Source organism: Dipodomys merriami, unplaced genomic scaffold (assembly GCF_024711535.1).
Source record: "Dipodomys merriami isolate MVZ:Mamm:240054 unplaced genomic scaffold, mDipMer1.0.p SCAF_21, whole genome shotgun sequence".
Classification (NCBI taxonomy): domain Eukaryota; kingdom Metazoa; phylum Chordata; class Mammalia; order Rodentia; family Heteromyidae; genus Dipodomys; species Dipodomys merriami.
In genome coordinates this window covers 8,193,958-8,211,343 of record NW_027203493.1, presented here as the reverse complement: position 1 = coordinate 8,211,343, position 17,386 = coordinate 8,193,958, and positions in this window count along the sequence as shown.

The following is a 17,386-nucleotide window of genomic DNA, read 5'->3' as shown; positions in this document are numbered from 1 at the left end:
TCATTTTTTTCTAGTCTACAAAACTCCAAAGTCTGGAGTCATCTGGAAAATGAGCCAAGTGCAGAACCTGAAAGATCACCATGTGCACAGAGGACCTGCCTGCCAGGTGTTGTGACATTTCCCCCACACTTCTTTCCTGAAATCAGAATTCTGATTTCCATGTGATAAATAAGGCAAGTGTAGTTTCTAGAGCTCACTTGACATGCCCAAGATCACTTAGCTGCGAAGAGTGAAAGGAAAGGCTGGGATTTGAACCCAGGCTACTTGGGTCCCCTCCTCCACCTTTTAAAGCTATTCTTAAATTGTCATCCACCATTGAAGATTCAGAACAAGACTGTTAATGGAAGTAAGTGCTGAGACGTATTCCAAATTCAGAAGCCACCATGAATAAAAATGTTCACAGATCAAGAACAACTCTTCCATCCACACACACTGCAGAGGAACACAGACACAGAGAGATGGTGAGTATGATTACTCCATGGCCAATGCACTTTCAATAAACACAATGGCTGCAATTATGAAAGTGTTAAGTGCTGAAAACCCCTTCCTGAGCACATGAGCTGCCCTCTTTGGGGGGGGGGGAGAGGGGGGGGGGAGGTTGTCACCGGAACAGGAAGTAGACACTTCTGCCCACTCCTCCTTCCCCCTGGCTGCCTCATTACCAGACAAATGTAGAGAAAGTGGGGCAGTTTAGGGAAAAACAAGAGTGATTAAGGGGTGGAAGAATCCACGAGTGGAGATGAAGAAATAATTATGCACAGCTTGGCTGACTCATAAATCAAGGGCGATCACTCCATCTACAAACAGCGGCAAGGTGAAAGGAATCAAAGAGAAAGATGAGCTCTTTAATGTGCATTTAAAAGCAAAACAATGGCCTGGGTGCCGGTGGTTCATGCCTGTAATCCTAGCTACTCAGGTGGCTGAAATTTGAGAATCAACAGTTCCTAAAGCCGGAGCCTGGCCAGGAAAGTCTGTGAGATTCTTACCTCCAATTAATCACCAAAAAGCCAGAAATGGAGCTGTGGCTCAAGTGGTAGATAACCAGCTTTGAGCAAAACAGCTAAAGGCCAACCCCCAGACCCAGAGTTCAAGCCCCAGCACTGGAACCAAAAAAAAAAAAAAAAAGAAAGAAAGAAAGAAAGAGAAGAATGGAAAACAAAAGTGGGCTGAAATTGAGAGGGTACTAAAAGCTGAAAGTCAGAGATAAGCAATTCAGTGTTTCTGGGTGACAAATCACCTCCCTAGAGGAAGGGGTCTGAACGTGCAGGGTAGGGCAGGGAGGAGACCAGAAAATTGGACAAAACCCTGCAAAATATGACCTCTGTCCCTCTCCTGCTTCCACACCTCACACTCCCCCTCCCTTTCCCCTCAGGAAGACAGGATATAGCAATTTGAGGCCAGAAAACAATGTCAACAAACATCGTGAGGTGTCATAATATAAGCCTGCCTGAGTTTGATATGGGGCCATGGCAGGGGAGCACTCATTATCCCCAAGAAATGAGTCCCAAGACACAGCCATCTTGGGGACAGAGCAGCCCCTCTTTGCACCTCCCCCTGGAGCCCTGTGAGGGATCCCCTGGCCCCAAGCCTATTTATCTGTAGCCAGCTGTCTGTCAGGATTAACTACTGGCCTGTGGCAGGCTGCAGCAGGAAGGGGAGATCTAGGCCCTCTGTAGCCATAGGGGTCATCTATCTGCCTGCGGGAGCTGTTTGTATGGGAGCCTCTGAAGCTCTCTTAGGAGTGTCTAGATGAGGGAGGAAGCCCAGGGCTTGTCTTTGGGGGATTAAACCCTTTTGCCCAACCTGTAAAGAAGGCATTTTTTGCCCTGCAATTCCTGAGGAAAAGGGACACGTGGGACTGGAGGCCAAGTTTGAAAAGTGTGTTTAGGAAGTATTGTACTGACTTAGATCAGTTGGATCCATTTAGGATTTTTCTGCTTGATAGGAAAACAATAGCCATTGGGTACAAAGAGTACTTTGAATTTTGAGTTGGGATCTTTGCTGGGGTCAGTGATCTGCAGTGTGATCCTGTTCTCTCCAGCAGCTGTGGGGGAAGCCCTCCATCTCTAGGTCAACAGGTGAGTAGCTGAGGGTCCACAGTGCTCTGCACTGCTGAGCTGGGCTATGCACTAGGTTAGATGGATTCCATATATTTTCTAGGTCTGATGCATTCAACTTACAATATGTTCAACTTATGATTGCTCAACTTGCAATATGCTTGACTTATGATGCATTCATGGGGCCAGGAACCCTCTGTCAATCAAGAAGCATCTGTCCTTAGATAGGACTTGAAAGGGGCAGGTAGATGGAGAGTAGCTGCTTTCTGTGAATACCCTGAACTCCACAAGGGGCTAAAAAGCAAGCACAGAAAAACACCAAAGGCTAGTAGTATTAGATTATAAGCACCTTGGGACTTGGAGTAAGAAGAGTAAGAAACTCCTAATTTCTTTTCTTTTTTTCTTTTTTTCTGCCAGTCATGGGGCCTGAACTCTGGGTCTGGGCGCTGTCCCTCAGCTCTTCAGCTCAAGGCTAGTGCTCTACCACTTGAGCCACAGCACCACTTCTGGCTTTTTCTGCTTATGTGGTGCTGAAGAATTGAACCCAGGGCCTCATGCATGCAAGGCAAGCACTTTACCACTGAGCCACCTTCCCAGCCCCAGAAACTCCTAATTTCTTATATTGTCAAACATATTTTGGGCACTCCAGCAACATCTACCATTCATATTATTCCATTAAATAAACATAAGAACACAGTGAGGACTCAAAAGATGGAAAATAAGTGGGAAGGAGAATCAAAGTTAAAAGCTAAATTATAAGCTTATTGAGGGTAGGAAATCCTGTCTGCAAGTTCTGTGAGCTTTTCTCTCCACAGTGCTTCAAGCATTCAAGAGATAAATAACTCCCAGCCCCAAAGTCAAGCATTTTAAAATAGTGTCAGCCCCCATGAGGTGAGTTTCAGGCCTTTTTCAATTTCTCTTCTTGGACTCTTGGTGATTTTTTTTTTTTCCCCTTATAAAACATCTAGTCCAAGTTTTTAGTCTGACATGCTTCTCAGAACTGCCCCTGGCTTTCAATGAGTGGAAGGGACATAATAGAATATACCTGCTTTGCAACATTATGTCTAGCTGTTGACTGTGTGGCCCAGTGAACCCTCGGCCTGTTATTTCAGGGGTCACTTTTTCACACCTGCCTTTGCAATACAGACACGAGGCACAGGCTGTGGTTAAGGCACAATGCTAGCCCATGGAGAAAAAATGAAAATACACAGGAAACTAGAAGCAGAGGCCCTTGAGAACAGGAGTTGTGTAGCACATACAGCCTTGTCCCATAACAACTGTGGTTGACCTAAAGTCAGTACTCCCATCAGAGACAATGGTCCAGTGATGCAGTGATCTTACACAGCACAAGTACATTCTACACATATTCATACAATGTTAAAGTTAGTGAATGATGTTTTTTCCTTGTTCTTTTTTGCAGGAATGGAGATCAAAACCCAAGGCCTTGTACATAGTAGGCAAGTGTTCTACCACTGAGCTAGAGCTCCAATGCTATTACACGTTTCTTTTTTTTTTTTCTTTTCTTTTCTTTTTTTTTTTGTCGGCTGTGGGGCTGAACTCTGGGCCTGGGTGCTGTCCCTCAGCTCTTCAGCTCAAGGCTAGCCCTCTACCACTTGAGCCACAGTGCCACTTCCGGCATTTTCTGCTTATGTGGTGCTGAGGAATCGAACCCAGGGCCTCATGCGTGCAAGGCAAGCGCTCTACCACTGAGCCACCTTCCCAGCCCAGCTATTACACGTTTCTCAGACTATATCCCTGTTGTTAAGTAGACACTATCCATTTTTGTTGACCTCTCAGAATCTACCTGGGACAGAGGGATATCATGAGTCATTTACTCAAAGAGAGAGAGGGAGAGAGATCATGAGGGAAGAATCAAAGAACTTGAAGCTGGGAACCAGTGGCTCATGCCTTGTAATCCTAGTTACTCAGGAGGCTGAGATATGAGGATTGTGGTTTGAAGCCAGCCTGGGCAGGAAAATTCATGAGTCTCTTACCTCCAATTAACCACTAGAAAACTAGAAGTGGCACTGTGGCTCATAGTGGCAGAGTACTAACCTTGAGCAAGAAAGCTCAGAGACAGCACCTAAGCCCTGAGTTCAAGCCCCATGACTGACAAAAAACAAAAACAAAAAAAACCACACACTATGTAATGTCAATTAAACAATGTACACACGTACCCACAAACACATGTAGAAGACAAACATAAGATACCTCACTAGACACCAGATTCTTCGGGTGCTTATGTTCACATAAGGACACAGGAAGCAGAGAAATGTAACAGACTTTTCTAAAATAATGAGACAGTTTATTATAAAGGGATAATGGATGGTTTATAAGCCAACCTGTGGGCTAGGAAATGGTATTTATATCCATGTTAAACATCATAATTTCAGGCAGGTGCTGGTGGCTCCTACCTGTAATCCTAGCTACTCAGGAGGCTGAGATCTGAGGATCTCAAAGCTGGTTCAAAGCCAGCCTGGGCAGGAAAGTCCCTGAGACTCTTATCTCCAATAAACTACTCAGAAAACCAAAAGTGGTGCTTGTGGCTCAAGTGGTAGAGCTCTAGCCTTGAGCTGAAGAGCCTAGGGACAGCGCCCAGGCCCAGAGTTCAAGCCCCACAACTGACCAAAAAAAGAAAAGAAAAGAAAGAAAAAGAAATTCACATTGGACTGCTTCAGGATTTAGAAAGAATTTATTATCTTTTAAGGTGACACTCAGGAGCCCACAGAAAGGCTGATTTCAAGAGCTGAAGTGGGGATGCGAAGGAAGAGAAAGAGGTCTCCCCAAGGAGCCAGGATGGAGGAAGGGAAGAGTTAACAGCATGAACAGAGATGTGTCCTGGATCTTCAAAGAGCCACGGCCAGCAGCCCTAGAGACGTTTGAGGATGCGTGTGGACCAAAACACCAATGTCATGAGGCTAAAGAGACTGGGCTGGTATAAGCCTTGGCATTGCACAGTTGAAAGAAATAGTCAGCACACATGATTCTTATCTGCAAAACAACTTTGTCTCGTGAGGCAGAGCATATGCATGTTGTGCATGAAAATAAAAAGGCTCAAGAACATTTTGAAAAAGAATTTTAAAAAACACATTAATTTGGCTGTGCCAAAAAGAAGTTCAGTTGGGTTGAGTAAACTTGGTTCCACAGATGGGGACAGTATGTGAAGGTTTGTGCAGAAGAGGAAGGGAGAGGAGAGACGATGGCCCTGTCTTCAAGGCTAGCCATTCCACATAAGCTTCTTAGACCCAGTAGATTCTGAGGAAGAGGGGAAGGAGATGGATTGAAACAGGCCTCTGAAGCTTGGCTTCTGTCTACTGTTGGCCTCTATGGGCTGTTTGGCCTCCACGAACCTGCTACCCATATATCCTATATCTGGGCATGGGTGTTAGGAGGAAAGGCCATTCAGTGGCTAGTAAAGGTCAAAACAAGTCTGCTAAATTGGAGGCTACTGACCTGTGCTTGGCTGCACTGACAAATCTGCTAGAACACTGTAAGAACATAAACTGGTCAAGAAAATTAGAGGCCAGTTTCATTCATATACTGAATTTGCAAAAATCCTAGAGAGTGTATTCAACAGTGTGTCACAAAAGATAATACTATATGATGAGCCAAAGTGGACTGAGCTGAGGAAGGCCAGAATAATCTAAAAACAGAAAAGTTATTAGTAGTTAGTGGTGCTTACCTGTATTCTAAGTACCCTGGACAAGTTTGAAGCCAGCCTCAGCTACACAGTGAACCTTGCCTCAAAAAGAAAATGAAAAGCTATAAGTGGAATTAGTGAAAATTCCTGCTGATAAAAAGTTTGACTGGGGCTGGGAAGGTGGCTCAAGTGGTAGAGTGCTAGCCTTGAGCTGAAGAGCTGAGGGACAGCACCCAGGTCTAGAGTTCAGGCCCTAAAACTGTTAAAAAAAATAAATAAATAAAAGTTTGACTGAAAAGTTAAAGGAAGCATACTTTTTTTTAAATGCTAGAAGCATACATTTTCAAATAAACAGCAAGACAAAAGTGTCCACATCAACTTTTTTCCTGGCTTTGTACTTAAGAGATCATATCTAGTACAATAAGAAAAGAAAATGTGCAAGTTTTAGAAAGGAAGACATGGAACAGATATTACTACAGAGAATACAATTATTTACTTAACACAAAAGAATTATAGATAGGTTGCAGGGATTAATTTTTATCAGGGTGATACAAATCAACTACATTTCTGTTCTGCAGAAATAAACAATCAGGAGCTTATTTTTTTAAACTATCAGCTATAAAAGCAACAGTAACTAAAGTATTTAGAAATAAACATGATATAAGTGCGGAAGTAAGATCTTTCTGAAGAAAAATAATTTAAGTGAAAAATACAAGCTGGGCCTGGTGGTTCATGACTGTAATCCCAGCTACTCAGGAAGGAGAAAATAGAAGAGTTGCAGTTTGAGCCCAACCTGAGCAAAAAGTTAGAGAGAACCCATGTGCATGGTGGCACACTTTATTTACTTTTTCAAATAGAGGCTCATATTTATGCCTGGGCTGACCTGGACTGTGATCTTCCTAATTTATACTTCTCATGGACCTGGGATGACAGATGGATACCATCATGCCCATTTTTTTCATTGGTTGAGATGGAATCTAACCTTTGCCCACTCTGGTCTCCAACCAAAAAGACTTTCAGTGCTTCCTATTGCCCTTTCCTGTCTTATACAATGTATATATGTACATGTGTGCATGCATACATATGTATATGTACATACGTGTATGTGTGTATATGTATCATACACACGTATGCACACATATGCACATAAACACATATCCCTATCTTTCTTTCTCCCCAGTAATCTATAATTTCCAAATGAGACCAGGAATTTTGCTTTATTTTATTCACTGCATATATAATACAGAAGAGTACCTGGCACAGGACAGACATGTAATAAATATTTATTGATTCAACAAACTTCCACAAATCAATAATAAAAGCACCAACAACCCACTAGAAAAATGAGCAAAATATTTGAAGTCATTTCACAAAAGGAAAAAAGGACCAACCAGTCAAATAAACATATCTAAAGAGACTTAAGTTTATTAATGATAAGGGAAATACAAATTAAGGCCAGAAAGCAAGATTCCATTTTATATCCACCCCTCTGACTGGCAAATCTGAAGATGTCTGACAGTGTGAGGATTGGCAAGGATTGGGGGATGGGGTGCAGAGGAGCTCCTGAGAGTCTTTCTGCTGAAGGTCAATGGAGACAAAGTCCTTGGGGAGGAATTTGGGATTCTCTTGCATACCTAGCCAACATCACCATTTATCTCTTCTTAGGTTCCTAACAGGGAACTATGCCACTCAAAGTGCCATGGACAGATGCCAGTTTGTGAATTGTGTGAATGATCTTTTGGAAGCCGAGAGAGAGAGAGAGAGAGAGAGAGAGAGAGAGAGAGAGAGAGAGAGAGAGAGAGAGAGAGAGAGAGAGAGAGAGAGAGAGAGAGAATGTGTTAATACAACTCAGGACCTCACACTCTCCCTTAGCTATTTCTTTCTCTCAAGGCTGGCACTCTACTACTTGGCCCACAGCTCCAATTTTGGCTTTTATGGGTGGTTAATTGGAGATAAGAGTCTCACAGACTTTCCTGCCCAGACTGCTTTGGAACTTAGATCCTCAAATCTCAGCCTCTTGAGTAGCTAAGGGTTACAGGTGTGAGTCACTGGTGCCTGGCATCACAGAAATTTAGAGTAAGCATTTTAAAAAATTTTTTTATTGCATCTTGACACTGCAAAGCTGTATTTATGTTTTAGACACCTCAAAATGTATGATACAATACACTTAACAGTGTAACCATTTGAAAGCAAATGTTCCATGGCATTAAGCACATTCACTTTGTCATGCAGTCATCACCATTATTCATCTCTAGAACTTTCCTCCCCTCCCCTCTGCCCCTGGCAACCACAGTTCTCCTTTCTGTCTCTATTATTTTGATCACTCTAAGTACCTCATGTAAGCAGAATTACACAGTATTTGTCCCTGTGTGATGAACCTATTTCACTTAACATAAGTATTCAAGGTTCATCTGTGTTGTGGCCTAGGATAAGAATTTCTGTCTGTTTTAAGGTAGAATCAATTTTAAAGTAGAATCTATTGAATACCATATCTTCACTAAGGAACCTACCTAAGTTGCTTCCACATTTTGTCTACTGGGAAAAACTGCCACACTATATTTACCAAACTATGTCAATTAAATACAAAAATTAAAAATTGGGACTTATATTCTGTTTATATTTTTAAATTTTTAGGTCTGGGTAGTTCATTTTGTTGGATTTTATAATAAATATCCATCTGTGACAGATCAGAAAATTAAAATTCACCAGAGAGTATAAGAAGTGCTCCCCTAGGATGAGGGCCCCGAAACTTTCCAAGAACCACCATAAGCCAGGTACTGGTAGCTCACACCTGTTAATTCTAGCTATTCAGGAAACTGAGATCTGAGGTTCACAGTTCAAGGCTAAACCCAGCAGACAAATCTACAAAACTTTTACCTCTAATTAACCAGTGAAAATTTAGAAGTGGAAGTGTACTCAAGTGGCAGAGCACCAGCTGGGAGGTTGGTGGGGGGGGGGTCTACAAAACTAAGAGCATGAGGTTCTGGGTTCAAAATCCCATACTAGCACACATGCATACACACACACACACACACACACACACACACACACACACACACACGTACCATTACAGGAAAAACTATCACAACCCAAGATGCACAAACATAATGGAAACAAAGGTATCATGAGGTAACATGCCATTTCTACGAGAAATGCTCGGTTTCTACTTGGCATATATATATATATATATATATATATATATATATATATATATATATATGTGTAATCCTTACAGAGTCTATCAAATTGATTTTGTGACCCACTAAAGGTCATTAATCCCATTTGGAAACCCAGGGCTGCTCAGAAACTCTTGTCCGTGGAAGAAATTCATGTTTGCCTGTGTCAGGGGCCATGTAGAAGACTGTTCTTGGCTATCTCATTCATAAAAGAAAAAGGAAAAAAATAAAATCCATTAATAGGAGACTAAATAAATAAATACGTGCTATAACCATGTAATGGAATATTATAGGGAGCCAATCAATGTTTATTGAATGAACTAATAAACAGTTGTGAAAATGAAGTACGGCTGCCCAGAGCACCTGGAGGGGCAGATCTTAGAAATGCTACGTGGAGTTAAATTGAAGTTTAAGAAGGGGGGAGGGAGGGGAAGAAAGAAAGAGAGAGGGAGAAAGGGAAGAAGACAGGGAGAGAAGAAGGGAGGAGGAAGAGGAAGGAATAACATAACAGAAAGAAGGAAGGAAAAGGAAGAAAGGAAGGAGGGAAAGAAGGAAGGAAGGGAGGGAGGAAAGGAGGGAAGGAAGAGACTGAAAGAAATGGAAACAAAAGAAATTCTACATGGAGTGCAAAGAAGCTAGTCATAGTCAACCCTTTACTTTTTTGTGTGTGTATGCCGGTCCTGAAGCTTGAACTCAGGGCCTGGGCACTGTCCTTGAGCTCCTTTTGATCAAGGCTAGCACTTTACCACTTGAACCACAATTCCACTTCCAGCTTTTCTTGTAGTTTATTGGAGATAAGAGTCTCACAGACAGTGCTGCTTGAGATGTCTTTGAACTGCAATTCTCAGATCTCAGCCTCCTGAGTAGCTAGAATTACTGGCATGAGCCACCAACACACATCCAGAGTCATTTTTATACAGTTAAAAAGTGAGTGGAACCAAATACGGCATTGCTTCTAAGTGCACATGGGATAAAGATGTGGGGAGAGCAAGGGGGAGACAGAAAATGGGAGATGGCAGTTCCCGTTGGGAGGGGGCAGGGGTGGGCCCGGGGAGGAGTTCCCAGGTAGTGTGAACAGACCTGGAAATATTACAAATGCTCCTTTTATTACTATGCTTGCTTCTCAAATATGCATTATATGTATTTTCTTTTATACATCAAACATACATCAAAAGGTAAAAAGGAAGACAATGAAATCAGAGGACAGAATCATTCAACACACATGGAACAAGTCGCCTGACTCTTTCATTGATAGATCAAAATATCAATCAAATAGACCCCAGAGCTTCTTAAGAGACTGTAAAGAAAGAACTGATAGATATTTGGGGGTCGACTTGAAAAGAAGGGTGTCCAGACACGGTTTTAAGAATGAGAAACATTTTTCCTTCTGGAGTCACTGCCTGGCCCTCACCTTCTAGCCATCTGGCCGGGCTACCCCACCCCTACTACTCCCAATTCCCTCAGAATGTTCCTGTGTGCAACACTCCCCACCCCCACCCCCAGCTCAGCCAGGGGCTCTAAGAATTCTGGGTTGGGGACCTGAGGAAGGCAACAGAACTGACCAGAAATGACAGCAAGAGTTCCTCAGACAACATGGCTCCCAAGGGCAAGAGATCAACCCTTAGTCATCTCCCCATTTCTAATCTTAACTCCGCACATGCCCAGAGTGGTTATTAGACAGTTATTTCCTGTACGAATTAATGAAGTACGAATTAATGTTGCCCTGAAGCTAAAGATGCTACATTGCTTCTGTCCAGGTGGATGTCTGGGATTGTTTCCAGCTGCTCTGACTCACAGTCTAACCTGAACATAATGATGGGTGTGGCTTTCTCAAAAGGAACTGAAGGTGGGAGGAAAAGGTAAGATAAGGTCAAGCGAAGCTATTGGCTTTACAAACAAAAGCGAAGCCAGGCTCCCGCTGCTCACACCTCAAACTCTAGCTCCTCAGGAGGCTGAGATCTGAAGATTGAGGTTCAAAGCTAGTCTGGGCAGGAAAGTCTATGAGACTCTTCTCTTCCTTAAACTACCAAAAAAAAAAAAAAAGCTGGAAATGGAGCTGTGGCACAAGTGGTAGAGCACTAGCCTTAAGCATACAAGCTCAGGGAAAGTGCTCAGGCCCAGAGTTTAAGCCCCATGATTGGCCAAAAAAAAAAAAAAAAAGCTAGAACCAGTAGGGACTGGTAAGATCTAATCGGACTTATGATTATCTTTTTGTCGTTGGTCATGGGGCCTGAACTCTGAGCCTGGGCGCTGTCCCTCAGCTCTTCAGATCAAGGCTAGTGCTCTACCACTTGAGCTACAGCATCACTTCCAGCTTTTTCTGCTTATGAGGTGTTGAGGAGTCAACCCAGGGCCTCATGCTTACAAGGCAAGCACTTTACCACCTAGCCCTGATGATCTTTTTTTATTCTGATTTTGTTCCCAATACCAAGTATCACAAGCAGAGCCCCGCAGTTTAGCAGCATAGAAAGTGGCGGCACTGTCTGGGTTCAGTGCCTCAGTTTGATGGCTGTTGAGTGTTTCCTCAAAATTCACCTGGCATCTTGGTAAGGGACACCTGATGAGGGTAGAGGCTCCCAAGAGAATCAGTCAGTCCTGGTGAAAGGGACTTCAGAGAGCTTATTTGCTATCTTTCTGCTCTCTGAGGATACTAGGAGGGCTGACCATGCTGCTCACATCCTTGCAGCCTCTAGAACAGTGAGAAATAAGTTCCTGAGGTTTATCTGGCACTTGCTTTTATGGCAGCCCTCATTGGCCAAGACACTGGGTAAGCTTGGACAAATGACTAAACCTCTCAGAACCTTAGTTTTCTCATCTGTGATATGGAGATAATCTCCCACAGAGTTAGAAGCACGGTTAATGATTGAGCTGATTTTCATAAAGAGAACAGTGCCGGGCACCTAGCAAGCTCCACATCTGTGCTGTTAAGTAAAATCCTGACCTAAACCAACAAATACAACACTGTTGTACACACACACCCTCCCCCGCCATGACCACCTGAACTCAGAGAGTTAGATGGCTTGGGGGTGCTCACATTTCCACTTGAAAGGCAAGCAATTTCTGCTGCAGTCATTCTTTCCCCAAACAACTGTCTGGGCTGGGTGCTGGTAGCTGGTTCCAGTAATCCTACCTACTCAGGAAGCTGAGATTTGAGGGATCACACAGTTCAAAGCCAGCTCAGGCAGAAAACTCCATGACACTCTTATCTCCAATCAACCAACAAAAAGTCAGAATTGGAGCTGAGGCTCAAGTGGTAGAGGAACAATCTTGAGTGGAAAAAGGCACAAATCCCTGAATTCAAGCCCCAGGACTGGCATAAAATAATAAAATAAATAAAAGTAACTGTTTGGGATTTTATTTCCACCTAGCCTTCTCTACTCAGAAACCTCTGCTCTTCTTTTCTGCTGTGTATAAAGTAGTGTTCAGATTCATCAGCCTGACTATTCCAGACCTGTGAAGTTGACCTTGGCCTGGCCCTCTCACTTGATTTCCTTCTACTTGTCTTTACAAACTTGTTCCTCTGCAGCCAAGCCAGCCTGTTCATGGCCCCCACACAGATCACACCTCCCCTCACCCAGAAAACCCATCTCCTCACGCCCAAGCCTGGAATGTTCCCCATGCCTTTGAGGGCTGGGAAAGAGACTCTAAAAATGTGAGAAAAGGGCATAAAAAATGAGACTGGGAAATATCGAAACCAGACTGCATTTCTAAATTGTTCTTTGACTTGGCCATGATCCCAGGCATGGGACAAGGATGCTGTTCCTTCTAGAAAAGCACCCACATATGGTGGTTAGCAGTGGTTAGTAGCTCTGCTCTGCTACTTCCTGGCTGGGGGAACCCCTCATCTTCTCTCAGCCTTAGTTTAACTCATCTATAAAAGGAGAATAATATCAGGTCCTGGTAGCTCATGCCTGTAATTCTGGCTACTCAGGAGGCTGAAATATGAAGATCACCATTTGAAGCCAGCCTGGACAGGAAAGTTCATGAGACTCTTATCTCCAATTAACCAGCAGCCCTGAGTCCAAGCTCTAGTACTGGCATGCGTACACACACACACACACACACACACACACACACACACACACAAACACACACACACACACACACAAATAAACAGGGAGAATCATAACAGCACTAGTGTAAATGTAAATATGATGGTTTGTCACCTAGATCCCCCTTCAGGACTGAACAAACATCATCCCAGCTGATACTGGCTGTTGACTGCTCATAATGGAATCCAGGAATTACCCTTGAGCCAGAGGAAGGTACATTGCTCAAGATGGTGCGCCCTCCCTGAGGCAGCTAGCTAGTCCTTTGGGGCCTACAAAAGCCCAGCCTCCCTCCCTTCATCCTTGGTTGGACAACTCTGCAGGACTATCCCAACTTCCAGCCTCTCCCATAAAACCCAGAGGCCTCTGTGGAAGCTATTCAACTTCTCTATCCACCCAGCCCAGCTTCCTTCCTTTCCCTTCACAGGTATTATTCCCCCAAACAATTCCTCAATAGACTGTCTGCATGCAAATCTCTGCCTCAAGTCTGTTTCCCAGGAAACCTGACCTACAACAGTTGGTTGGCCTAAGAAAGCAGTCTCAAAAAAAAATGGAATTGGGGAGCAATATCTGTTGCAGGCTGATTGGTACTGAGGACTTCATTACTAATGATAGGAGGACTGTGAGGGAACCTGGCCTCTGGTTAAGGTGCAATGTTAGAACTTTTACTGGTAATGAAGTAGGATGGGACAGGGGTAAGTGCTAATGTACTTAAAGGTACAGACAGAAGCCGGGTTGGAGTGGTTCTGCCTAAGTGATATTTGTAAAGAGAGCAGAAAGTGATGGCTAGCTGGAAAATGGAAGGGACATTGATTAATTAGAGAAAGACAATGAAAGGCCAGGAAATGATTAATCACCAATATAAGGCAAAGTGTAAAAGCTTGAGGGTATCTTTGGCAGCATAGAAAGAGAAATCTCATCTGTACTAGAGAGCAGAGAAGACTAAGGACCAGAACTTAATTAGAAGAAGAACTAGACTCCAGGGAAGACTGAATCCTCAGCTCTATCGGCCTGCTATGCCAAGGTCAGGGGCCTGACAGGAAAGAATGGTACCCCAGGACTCTCAGGAGGTGACAATCAAGGTATTTGTCAACTCTGCTGGTATTCTGAGGTTCTGTCAATGCTAGAACACCTGCTTCCAAGATCACTGTCATGGCCACTGCAGGATCAGACCTGCCTCACTCACTGGAGACTTTGATACTTCATTGTACATTCTGAGTGCTCTTGAAACATAAGGCTTGGTTATGAGAGACAGACACAGACAGACAGACAGACAGACAGACAGACAGACAGACAGACAGACAGACAGACAGACAAAGAGAATGCAAGATAGATGCCACAGTTGTTTTTGTTTTTCTTTTTTTTAATGCTGGTACTGGGGCTTGAACACAGTGACCTAGGCATTCTCCCTTAACTTGTTTGCTCAAAGCTGCTACTCTATCACTTGAGCCACAGTATCACTTCTGGCGTTATGCTGGTTAATTAGGGATAAGAGTCTCACCACTGCCCAAGCTGGTTTTGGACCAGGATCTTCAGATCTCAGCCTCCTGAGTAACTAGGATTTCAGGCTAAGCCACTGGCATCTGGTTTCCACAGTACACTGACCATAGGAGGGCCCTTCCATCATTTGCTATTCAGTAGAAGCCAGCTACAAAGCCCAGTCTGCACTCAAGGGGAGGAGAGCACATAAGAGAGTGAACCTGGGAAGCAGGTCTCAGACTCTGATTACCACAACCTGATAGGCTTTTTCAAGTTCCACACTTGAAAGCAATACTGCAGAGTATTTATTCAGTGACAAGGAAGGCTGTAAGCTCTCAGCCCTCAGCAAGGCCCAGAGCGAGAAAGAGTTCTGTGGCAGATGCAGGCAATGGTTTATATATCCCTGTGATATTAGAGGCATCTAGGGTGGGAAGTAACATGGAATAGAATTTCTGGCAAGCTCCAAGATCATCCATAGTCTCCAAGCATTCTGCAGCAAGACCACACCCTCTACAACAAAGAATTAATTAGCTCATTCAAAACTTAGCAGCTGGTGTTCTTCTGAGCCCTAGTAGATACAGAGTACTTATGAGTCATCAAGTGACTGGGCAATCAGAACTGTCCATCCCAAGCTAGATTCTGTGAGACCCACCAATCATAAAGTTGTTCAGCTGGAGAAGCCCTCCTTTGTAAGTCAGAAGTAGAAGAGCATCAGAGCACAAGAAAGCTGCATGAATAGGCGAATCACATCCCTACATCCTACCACGTTTGCAGCAGTCCCTCTCCCTTGGTTTTCGTAGATGGTCACTCAGGCAACCCTTCACAGCCAGCTGATAGTGAAGGTTTGTGGATGGCTCAGCACAGTTGATGCCTGAAGAGTGAAAGTAAACTGTTTGTGCACTACTGCCTCTCTGGGTGGGAGGAGAGACAGGGTCCCGAAAGGTAGTAATAAGGGGAATCCTTCAGTGTGCACAGCTTCAGATAGCACACCTGGTCATCTATTCTGTGTGCAAAGGAAAATTGCCTGAGAAAAAAAGGACAGTATGTCATTTGCAGGGGAATGGATAAACCTGGGGAAAAAATATGTCTCCAAGTAAGTTCAGCTCAGAGAGACAAAGGATGTATGTTTTCTCTCATAGGTGGAAGTTCTAAATTATAAACATATCTAAACATATACAGGGTCATATTGTGTATATATATATATATATAGCATATATATATATACAAATATATGTAACAAAAGTATGGTGTGCACAGGGGAGGATTCCAGTGGTCTGATTCTTTGAATAACTAATTTACAGTTTAACAAAATGAATACCAGGAAGCTGGAACATGTGTTGTGGAGAGGTGAGGCCAAAGAGAGGCAGGTGGACAAATAGAGAGAGGAAGGGTGAGTAAATGCAATTATAATAATCAGTGTATGAGCTGGGCACTGGTGGCTTACACCTCTAATCCTAGCTACTCAGGAGGCTGAGATCTGAAGATTGCTGTACAAAGCCAGCTTGGACAAGAAAGTCTGAAAGACTCTTATCTCCAAGTAACCACCAAAAAAAACTGCAGTAAAACTGTGGCTCAAGTGGTAGAGTGCTAGCCTTGAGCAAAAGAAGCTCAGGAACAGTGCCCAGGCCCTGAAATTAGGCTGAGGCAAGAACATATACAAGATCCTTGTGCGAAGATGATTGGTTTGATTTGTTGATCGAGAGTATAGAAGGAAACAAGTCGGCAGATTAGGAAGAAAGTGATCTGGGAAAGAAGCAGGTGGAGGAGTTAATGAGATAATGCATGAAATGTAGAAATCTTATGCAGGTAGTCATCCACCAGAGGCCTTCACCATACTGGCTAGAAATATGGCTGAAATAGCAGGGCACCTGTCTAGCTAGTGGGAAGAACTAAAAAGGAAGGAAGGAAGGAAGAAAGGAAGGAAGGAAGGAAGGAAGAAAGGAAGGAAGGAAGGAAGGAAAGAAAGAAAGAAAGAAAAGATGGTTACAGAGGGCTTTCTCCACTGTAAGGAGAATTTCACAGGAAGAGAATATCATCCAGCCTCTACCATTGGCCATCCCAATACTAACACATGAACAGAGTAGCCATAGATGGACACAGAACCCAGCAACATGAGCTCCCCACTCAGCAAGGGTGGTCCTCGTTACAACTGCCACCAAATGTCCAGCCTACCGGCAACCAACACCAACACTAACCAATGCCACCAAGCAGCACCTTAGATCACACCATTCTTCCCCAAACCCAACCTGGACCTGGCAGAAAACTGACCATGTTGCAACTTTTCCATTCTGATAGAGGCCAAAGATCAGAATTAATGGCAATTCATGCACAGCCCCTGCATGAATTTGTCTTTGCTGCAAGGTTAACTATCATCACACTCTGATCAATGGAAGAGCATTAGATACACTGGAACGGGATATTATTAACATGCCAGACCTAGGCACCCACATCATAGCAAAGGAGGAAACTGAGAACATTTGGTCATGGGATCTGTTGGTCTAGTGACATATTACAACACCACTCATAGGCTTCTGGCCTCCAGAAGGATAAAATAAATGTTGTTTTGAGCTCAAGTACCAGTTTGAAGACAATGTTCTGAAATGACAGAATGCCACTTTCTGGGATATAGTTTAGGCCCTGAATCAATGACCATATTGTATAGTGCTGTGACCCAAACTGGTAGACTATGTGAAAGATTCAGGAAGCAAAACGTGGAAGGAGGAACGACTGTAGCCGTCATTATTCCCATTTACCTCAGCCCTAGAGGCCCAGAGGTCTTGCTTCTCACAATGTGCTTTCTATCAGAGATTGCAGTGATCTCATTAAACTTCAAGCTGCTTGATCACTTCAAGTTTCTTGTGCCAAAAGACCAGCAGGCAAGGAAAAAGAGTTGCCATGCTAGCAGGAGTAATTGACCATGATCGTCAGGAGGAGGTAGGACAGCTGGTAGAAAACGGTTGCAAAGAACATATTTGGTCCTCGATG